Raw genomic sequence first — 10,000 nt, 5'->3', positions numbered from 1 at the left:
CTTGATGTTGTAGCGGCGAAGGTTTTCCAAAGTCCGCTTGCCTCGAGTGTCACGTCCTTCCCTGCGCTCGTCCTCGTCCTTGAGGACAACCATCACCTCGTCCAGGAACTTCCGACGGTACAGGCGCTTTGTTGCCATCATCACTCCTTGGTCCATTGGTTGAATGAGAGCAGTCGTATTAGGTGGCAGAAACAAGCACCTAATACGGCCATTTTCAGCAACCAAGTCCTTGTCGCACGGGTGGGCAGGTGCATTGTCGAGGAGAAGGAGAGCCTTTACCTGGTCGCGAGGAATTCCCAGTGTCTTCGTCTGGTACTGGATGACCTCCTTGACGAAGTGACGGTGAAACCAGTCCTTGAAAATCACAGCTGTGAACCATGCTTTCAAAGAATGGTACCATACGACAGGAAGGACGTCCATCACCCCACGAAGGCACCGAGGCTGCTTTGCATGGCCAACAATAACGGGCTTAAGCCGGTGCATGCTGTTAGCATTGGCACAACACAAAGCAGATATCCGTTCCTTAGAAAGCTTGCGGCCAGGTACACGCTTCTCCGTCTCATCGGCTAGAGTGTTCGTTGGCACCGAGCGATAGAATAGGCCAGTTTCGTCAGCGTTATAGACTTGACCGAGAGTAAGGCCCTCCCTGTCGATCAAGCCTTTCACCTTGTGCCGAAACTCGTCCACTCCATCCTCGTTAGCGTCCAATGCTTTGCCATGCGCTTTACGGTTAGTAAGGCCATGTCGTAACTTGAACGCGAAGAGCCAACCCTCGGATGCCTTGAAGTCAAGGGCGTCGTGAAGCCTTGCAAACTTCTCAGCAGCAGCCTTCAGCTCCGTTCCACGTACCATCACACCAGCTGCACGTTGCTGTCGATACCAAATCAACGTGGAGCGGTCGATCTCTGCATACTTGGGGGTAAACATAACCTTCCTCTCCACATTGCGTTTGCTTCTCGACGAGAAGTCAGCCGTGTACTGCATGAGCTTGTCTCGGGAACGCTTGATATCGAACAAAGTCGACCAGGCCAGGTTGAACTCGCGGAGAATGCGTGAAGAAGACCAACCCGCATCAACCTTCTCCAATATCTCCCGTTTCTTCTCCAGAGTCAACACCACTCTCTTCCTTTTCTCAGGAGGCGGGGCCATCATCACACACACTAAGAGTAGGGCAGAGAGCAGCAGGAGGCCTTGCAGCAAGTACGGCACCACCACAAAAGCGAGCACGTGGGCAGCCATGGCGAACAGTGTAGGTCTTGTCGCGGTGAGAGACAGGCGGGAAGTGGGGAGGATGCAGCGGCGCTCTATCGGACGTCGGAGGAATGACGAACCAAAACAATGCTCTCACGCGGCGCGCGCGGCAAGTTCAAATTACGGACGGCAAAAAATCGATTTTTTTTTTTTTTTTTTTTGGATTTTCGGACCATTTTGGGAATGTTTGATCCCAGGACGATAAGGTTCGGTTAGTGGGGATGTTCGGTTATTGGGCGTCCGGATATTAGAGTGATTACTGTAGATATATATATATATATATATATATATATATATACATATATGGAGCCTCTGTGGTACAGTGGTAGAGCGTGCGTTTCGTACACGGGTGAACCAGGGTTCGCGCCCCACCAGGATAATAAACTGTGGGAGTGTTCACCCGGCCACGTACTTCATTGGCGGACATCAGGGGTGCTGTGGTTGAACCAGTGTCACATACTATAAAGTATGCTTGCACCCAGTCGGCTTGCACGGGCCGATTACACTTGGTTCACAGACTATACACACATCCAAAGCCACTCCAACACTACAGTTACACTTACAAGCACTTCTCACCTTACTTACAATCTCCACTAGACAGCCTAAGCCACTTGCTAGAGATAAACTGGCTGTATCGTCCCGACTTCGGTCGGGATAGGCCGGTCCTGCAGTGGATACTCAAACGGCTGATGATGATGATGATGATGATGATATATATATATATATATATATATATATATATATATATATATATACATACACACAGTTATCCCTCTACTTTCTGGATGCTCACTTTCCGGACATCCCCACTAACCGGACATAATCGTCCTGGGATCCAATATTCCCAAAATGGTCCGAAAACCACAAGAAATTCGAAAAAAAAAAAAAAAAAATTCCCGCCCGTAATTTGAACTTGGCACGCGGGGCGCGGGACAGCTTTGTTGTGGTGCGTCATTCCTCCGACGTCCGCTAGTGCGCCCCTGCATCATCCCCACTTTCCGCCTATCTCTTGTCGCGAGTGAATGATCGTCGTCATGGCTGCCCACGTGCTCGCTTTTGTGGTGGTGCCTTACCTGCTGCAGGCACTCCTGCTGCTCTCGTGCCTCTCCTTTGTGTGTGTGATGATGGCCCCGCCACCTGAGAAGAGGAAGAGAGTGGTACTGACTCTGGAGAAGAAGCGGGAGATATTGGAGAAAGTAGATGCGGGATGGTCTTCTTCACGCATCCTCCGTGAGTTTAACCTGGCCCGATTTACTTTGTTTGATATTAAGAGATCCCGAGACAAACTCATGCAGTACACGGCTGACTTCTCGTCGAAAAGCAAACGCAACGTGGAGAGGAAGATGATGTTTACTCCCAAGTTTGCTGAAGTCGACCGCTCCACGTTGAGTTGGTATCGACAGCAATGTGCTGCTGGTGAGATGGTATGTGATACGAAGCTGAATGCTGCTGCTGAGAAGCTCGCAAGGCTTCACGACGCCCTAGACTTCAAGGCATCTGAGGGTTGGCTCTTCGCGTTTAAGTTACAGCATGGCCCTACCAACCGTAAATCTCATGGCGAAGCTTTGGACGCTAATGAGGATGGAGTAGAGGAGTTTCGGCACAAGGTGAAGGGCTTGATCGACAGGGAGGGCCTTACTCTCAGTCAAGTCTACAACGCTGACGAAACTGGTTTATTCTGTCGCTCTTTGCCTACGAACACTCTAGCTGAGGAGACAGAGAAGCGTGTACCTGGCCACAAGCTCTCCAAGCAACGGATATCTGCTTTGTGTTGTGCCAATGCTAACAGCATGCACCGGCTTAAGCCCATTATTGTTGGCCGTGCAAAGCAGCCTCGGTGTCTTCGTGCAGTGATGGATGTCCTTCCTGTCATCTGGTACCATTCTTTGAAGGCATGGTTCACAGCCCAGATCTTCAAAGAATGGTTCCACCGCCATTTCGTCAAGGAGGTCATACATTACCAGACGGAGAAACTGGGAATCCCATGCGACCAGATAAAGGCCCTCCTTCTCCTTGACAATGCACCTGCCCACCCGTGCGACAAGGACTTGGTGGCTGAGAATGGCCGCATTAGGTGCATGTTTCTGCCACCTAATACTACTGCTCTCATCCAACCAATGGACCAAAGAGTGATCGTGGCAATGAAGTGCCTATACCGACGGAAGTTCCTGGACAAGGTGATGGTTGTTCTCGAGGACAAGGACGAGCGCAAGGAGGGACAGGACACGCGAGGCCAGCGGACTTTGGAAAACCTTTGCCGCTACAACATCAAGTCTGCCATTTACAACTGGGCCATTGCATGGAAGGAAATCCCTGTCAAGACTCTAGAAAATGGTTAGTCTCGTCTGCTTCTCGGAATGGATGCGGAGTACGATTTCCTAGGTTTCAACGTGGATGACTTCCATGCACGTCTACGTGCGCACGGCGACGATGTTGATGTGGACAAAGTGCGCGAGTGGTTGGATGACGATGAGGGCGATCCTGGGTATCAGACCCTGTCTGATATCGAGATCGCATCTTCAGTTGCAGGTGTCAGTATCCAGCTTGAAGATTCCGATGAGGATGGCGACGATGATGCGGACTCCTCTCAGCATGACACAACTCCAGCCATCCCCAAGCTGAGCGCACTCCAGGAACACCTAGAGTTTGTTCTGGACTACCTGGAACACCCGGACTGCGATAGGGAGATGGGGCCCTTGGGACTTGTGGAGGAAGTGCGTGCTTTCAGGCAGCGCATCATAAATCGTCAGAATTGTTGTTCCTTGTGTCAATCAACGATTGACAGCTTTTTCAGGCCCGTGACCCCCGCTGTGCCCAGCCCTGGCTCCACTCCATTGCCTCCCCAAGACAGGCCCTCATGCTCCGAGCCACAGCCCAGCACATCAGCCACGGTGGAGTCACCGCTCAACATGAGTTTGCGTCTATCTTCTGAGTCGTCTGCAGTGGGTATGCCATCACCATGACCCAGCGACGCACCCCTAGGTCACCTGCCAGCGATACTCTCAGACTCTGACAGTGATTAAACGGCAAGAACTTCTCCACTAGACCACACGGGAATTTAGTGTTGTGCAGTGAAAGAAAAACAATGCATTCAGTATTGTAAAGAAAGTACAAATTTGAGTGAAAAGACAAAATTTTTGGACTAAATTTATGTAAATACACTTGTGATTTGTTTTGAAATTGGATTTATGAGTGGAAAGACTTAAAGTGCAGAGTGCAACTCTTATTAAGTTACAATGGAGCATAAGTAAGACAAAGGGTGCGCAGTGTGAAGAGAATGGACTTCTGAGTGCGAATGACTAAGTTCAGTACAAGACTTCATGAACAGTGTACTGCAAGTGCTTGAGGAAATCCTTCTTACTGTCAGAGTCTGAGAGGAGGCAGTTATTCATCGAGATGGCCATGGACTTGCTGTAAGTAGGCAGAATGTTTCATACTATACTCTACTGTATTTTCCATACTATACTTACCTCAAACACCTCATTTCACTCCTTTATGTCCCTTATTGGTATGAATATGTTGTGTCTTAGGTGCTATGCATGTGCAGTAGGGATGTGTTTTTCTGAGTTAGGCTAGGTTAGGGTCCATAACTACAAGTCCAGGAGCCAGGGACTTGTAAGTACCCAGAATGTTTAATATTGTGTGAACCTACCTCAAAAACCTCATTTTATACTTCTTTTGCATTTATTTCAGTCTTTTATGTCCCTTATTGGTGTGATTTGGGTCTTAAATAGGTGCTATGCATGTCCAGAGGGAGTTGTATAGGTGTTTTTCTGTGTTAGGGTCCATAAGTACAAGTCCAGGAGGCTGGTGCACACTATCCGGACAGGACCACTTTCCGGACATGCCTGTGGCTCTAGTACGTCAGATAGTGGAGGGATTACTGTATATACACACAAGTATATATATATATATATATATATATATATATATACAGTATATATATATACAGTACAATCCCAGGTAACCGGGCGGCTTGGAGAATTCACCTTCCCGGTTACAGATTTTTCCCGTAGTTCTGATATTCAAATCTATACAAAGGCGATCATTATCACAGCAGTAAATACAATTCAGGTACTCACCACTCACATCAGGGGGCACACTAAGAGATTCCACCTGAAAAATTGCCTCGTAAACACACACCATGGTCATAATGCACGTGCATGCAATGCCTTGCAGTACCGGTACTGCAAAATGCACAAGTCCATTCTGTTAACTACCAAATAATTTCTTGTATGTAGTGTACTCATGTGGAAAACTAAAGAAATAAAATTTGAATATTTATTGGTAAATTATCACGACACCTGTGCCCCCACATCAGCTTTGTTTACGATCCCGGCCCCAACTGACCGCCACCATTCCGCCACTGTTTTGCACCATTCTGTTAACTACCGAAGTATTCGTTGTATGTACTGTACTCATAAAAGTGGAAAAATAAAGAATTAAAATCTTGAACATTTATTGGTGAACTGATGTTAAGACTGCACTGTAGAATTATCACACCTGTGCCCCCACACAAGCTTTGTTTACAGTCCCGGCCCCGACTGACCTCCATCATTCCACCCTTCACCTGCCGCCAATCAGCTGTTTTGCACAAAATAAAATACATGATGTACTTATGAAGTGCAAGCATATATATTTTTTTTTCTTCCAACAAAGTAAACCTTCATTCCTATTAACATTTTTTTTTTTTCATCTCTGCCAGCACACATGCGTTCTAAGATGAATTTATGTGGTGCAAGTTAGAGTCGGTCCGTTAGGAAGAAAAACACCGGCGTTTGCTGATTTGCTCTCTCCCGAGATGTCTGGCTTACAAATTCCATGCCTGTCTTTGAAACGATTTAATCATCCAACACCGAAATCACATTCAACTTCTGTATTTATTTTATTGTGAAACTCTCTTGCTTTTTCTTCAATAAGAGGACCAGAAATAGGTGCTCCCCTAGATCTTTCTAAGCAAAACCACTTGAACGATGAAGAGTATGCCTTTTTTCAATGGACTTACTTGTCTCGCTTTTCATGAAAAATTCATTGAGCTTGGATGCTGGGTCTTTATATAAATCGTTGGATTTCCTACATTATATTCGGTCATCAGTGTTTTATAATGTTTGCCTTTTTCAAGTCTATTGCATATGTCCAGCTTCTGTTTCAAGGTAGGCACGACACGCTTACGTTTAGTTTGCTCTTTAGGCATATTGGAATGTTGAAATTACCGTCCATCAGAGCAACACAACAGCAAGAGAGCTTGTTTACTGTCTGGTGGTAAAAAGCAGACTGGTGATTTGTGGAAATTGTGGAAGGTGTGGAGGATGACTGAATTCAAGTAGGGGAAAGAGGGAGGAGGAGGGCTGGTTAAGAGGATTTACTAGGGATTTACATTAGCCAGAAATGCCTTTACCTCGCTTAGTCCGACTTCACCCAGCCTCACATGACACGATAAAACGGTGGTTTGGCGGTCCATTCAAAATGGCGCGCAGTTATAACTTACTGACATTTTTACCAGCCCTTGAATTTTCCCGTTTTTCTGAGTATTCCATTTGTCTGGATACCGGATAGCAGGGATTGTACTGTATATATATATATATATATATATATATATATGTACTGTATATATATATAGCATATCTATCTATCTATATATATATATATATATATATATATATATATATATATATATATATATATATACGGTGTACAGGTAAGCCCTTAATTCACGCGAACTTTTTTCACGCGATTTCGGTTATCCACGACTTTTTCGTACAATAATTAAAACATAAAATTATAGTATTCAAATAAATAATTTTAATATACGAGAAATAAATAAAATATAAAAATGCCTACCTGCTGCCCATGTGCATACATATATGTGAGTGTGTGTGTGTGTGTGGGGGGGGGGAGGTCGATCTACCACGCACCACAGAGTCAGTTTGAATCCGACAGTCGAACCATGCATGACTCGCGAATCGTTATTTGTGGCTTATTTTTCTGCCTTCCAGTGATTGCTTGCCTTGTCTGCCAACATGGGGCCTAAGCGTAGTGCTAGTGATGCATGTGGTAACACACCAAAACGGACTCGTAAAGTGATGTTGCTGACAGAGAAAGTTAAAGTGTTAGACAAACTTAAGGGAGGAATGTCAGTGACAATTCTCCGTCAGGACGATTCCCCGTCATTTATTTACATACCAGTTTATTTAGCACGTACAGTACACTAGTTTTTTACTTATATGAGTTATAAAATCCCCCTGAAAATTAGTTACTAAAGTATTAATTAATCAATAATAAGTATATTTATAGAATGACAGGAAATCGTCCATGTTTTGATGATGAATTGACTTCGTGGTGAATTGTCTTGCAACCGTGTGTTTGGGGTGAGTCAACTGTTCTTACAATAAAGAAGGCAGAATGTAGCATACAGGAGGCAGTGAGGGCTAGTGCACCAGACTGTGCTGAAGTGTCTCCACCTACGCCTGTGAACTGGCTCAGAACCGTATGTTTGGGGTGAATGAGTCAACTGTTTGGACAATAAAGAAGGCAGAATTAGCATATGGGAGGCAGTGAGGGCTACTGCACCAGACTGTTGAAGTGTCTCCACCTATGCCTGTGCTTATCAGGTTTCAATGTTAAATTTCTTACATTTTTGTTGTTTTTCATACTTTATGCTAGTTTATAAGGTGTATGTAGTGCATAAACAGTATTATTCAGATGTATACTTAGTAGACATGCGTAATTATGTGCACACAAGGGCAGAACATATACGCGAATTTACCACATACGCGAAGGGTCTGGGAACATAACCCTCATGTGAATTAAGGGCTTACCTGTATATATATGTATATATGGTAGGTGGGGGCACCCATCATCCACTCACTCAATGCAGAGGTGCCATATGATCTCTACACTGAGTGACAAGCCAAATGGTTTCCTGTACCCAGGAAACCATTTTCAGAGCTGGGTGGTAGCCATGTAACCGGGGTTTCTGGCAGGGTTAAGTGTCCCCCAGATTCCCCTATCCAAAATCACTTAATCATGGCAGTTGTTTCAGAGAGCCTCAGAGGGCCCAATACCTGCCCAGGGCCCCAACCAAATGGGCAGACTCGCATGGCCATGTGGAATGTGAGAGGTGTGAATGAGAGCAAGAGGGTGGAAGTGGTGAATGTGTTCAAGAGTGCGAGATACGCTGTTACGGCAATGTGTGAAACAAAGATGAAAGGGTGCGAAGTGGAGGAGTGGGAGGGTGTGAAATGTGTAAGACTGGGAATGAATGGGTGAGGAAGATGCAAGGAAGAAGTTGCTTTGTTGATGAGGTGTGGCAGAGTGGAATGAGAGACTACAAATGTGTCAGCTCGAGGTGTATGTATGTCAAGTTCAAGACTGAGAGGATGAAAGTGGCAGTAATCGTAGTATATGCACCATGTGAGGACAGGAGTGAGAGAGAGAGAAAGAAAGGTTTAGGGATGATATGGGTAAAGTAGTGGGAGAAATGCCAAGGAGCTATAAAGTGATTGTAATGGGGAATACGAATGGAAGAGTAGGCACTGGTCCTGAGGATGACATAACGGGTTGTTATGGAGTACCAGGAAAAAATAATAATGAGAAGAGACTAAAGGATATGTCAGGAGAGGAGGTTGTGCATTTGTAACTCGTATTTCAAACACAGAGATGCACATAAGTATGCACGGTATAGAGGGAATGGGAATCGTGTTGAAAGAAGCCTGATTGATTACGGGCTCGTAGAGAGGTCGATGATGGGAATCGTTGCTGATACGAGGGTTGTGAGAGGACGTTGTGGAGGTCTGTCAGATCATATGATTGTGGTATGTAAGATCAAGCTGAAAGGAGTGAGGTGGATCAGGAGAGAGAGAAGCAGTCAGGGAGAAAGACAAAGTTGAGAAGCTGAGGATCAAAGAAATGGCAGATGAATACAGGACCAAAGTAGAGGACGAGTTAGAATTACTGAAATGGATCTGAACAGACTGTGGAATGCATATAGGGATTGCTTAGTTAGGAATGCTAAAGCGGTATTTGGTGTGGCAAAAGTAACAACAAAGAAGAAAGGTACGGCATGGTGGGATGAGGAGGTAAAGAGAGCTGCGGAGGAAAAGAGGAAGAAGTGGCTAAAGTGGTTACAAGACAGGGGTTCAGTTGAAATAAGAACTGAATATGTTGAGAGCAAGAAGCACGTAAAGAGACTAGTGAAGAGGAAAAAGAAGGAGTTAAATGAGGATCTAGGAAGAAAAATGAATGCGAACTACTCTGAAAATAGAAAGTTATTCTGGAAAGACGTGCGGAAATGTAGAAGTGAAAGCGGTAAGAAATGGGATGGTGTGAAGGATGTAGGTGGTAGATTATTAACCCATGGAGATGAAGTAAGGACCAAATGGAAAGAATATTTTGAAAGCCTGATGAATGGGAATAGAGAGAGCAGAGCAGCTGTAAACATGACTGGTTTTGGGGGTATGCAGAGAAGGAATGCAGTGCCAGGAGACGTGACACTCACACAGGTGAAGAGTCATGTGAAGCGACTGAAAAATGGGAAAGCAGCTGGGGTTGATGAGGTGTATGCAGAGATGCTTAAATGTAGTGGACAGAATGGAATGAAGTTCTTGTTGGAGATATGTAAGAAGGCATGGTTGAGTGAAACTGTGCCTGCAGAGTGGAAAAAGGCTGTGATTGTACCCCTGTACAAAAATAAAGGTGAGCGAAGTGAGTGCCAGAATTATCGTGGCATAAGCTTACTGAATGTGGTAGG

The 10,000-nt window shown here is 45.3% G+C and overlaps 1 protein-coding gene across 1 annotated transcript in view; it reads right to left on the bottom strand.

Moving 5' to 3' along the window:
- The window catches only part of LOC145407058 (uncharacterized), a 97,491-nt gene that overhangs the window by 75,335 nt on the left and 12,156 nt on the right, over positions 1-10,000 (bottom strand). The window lies entirely within an intron of this gene.

This window comes from Coenobita brevimanus, chromosome 72, assembly GCF_032717465.1.
Source record: "Coenobita brevimanus isolate Jiangsu-jjx chromosome 72, ASM3271746v2, whole genome shotgun sequence".
NCBI classification, from domain to species: domain Eukaryota; kingdom Metazoa; phylum Arthropoda; class Malacostraca; order Decapoda; family Coenobitidae; genus Coenobita; species Coenobita brevimanus.
The sequence above is the reverse complement of the archived record's forward strand: the minus strand, read 5'-3'. Positions and strand labels throughout refer to the sequence as shown.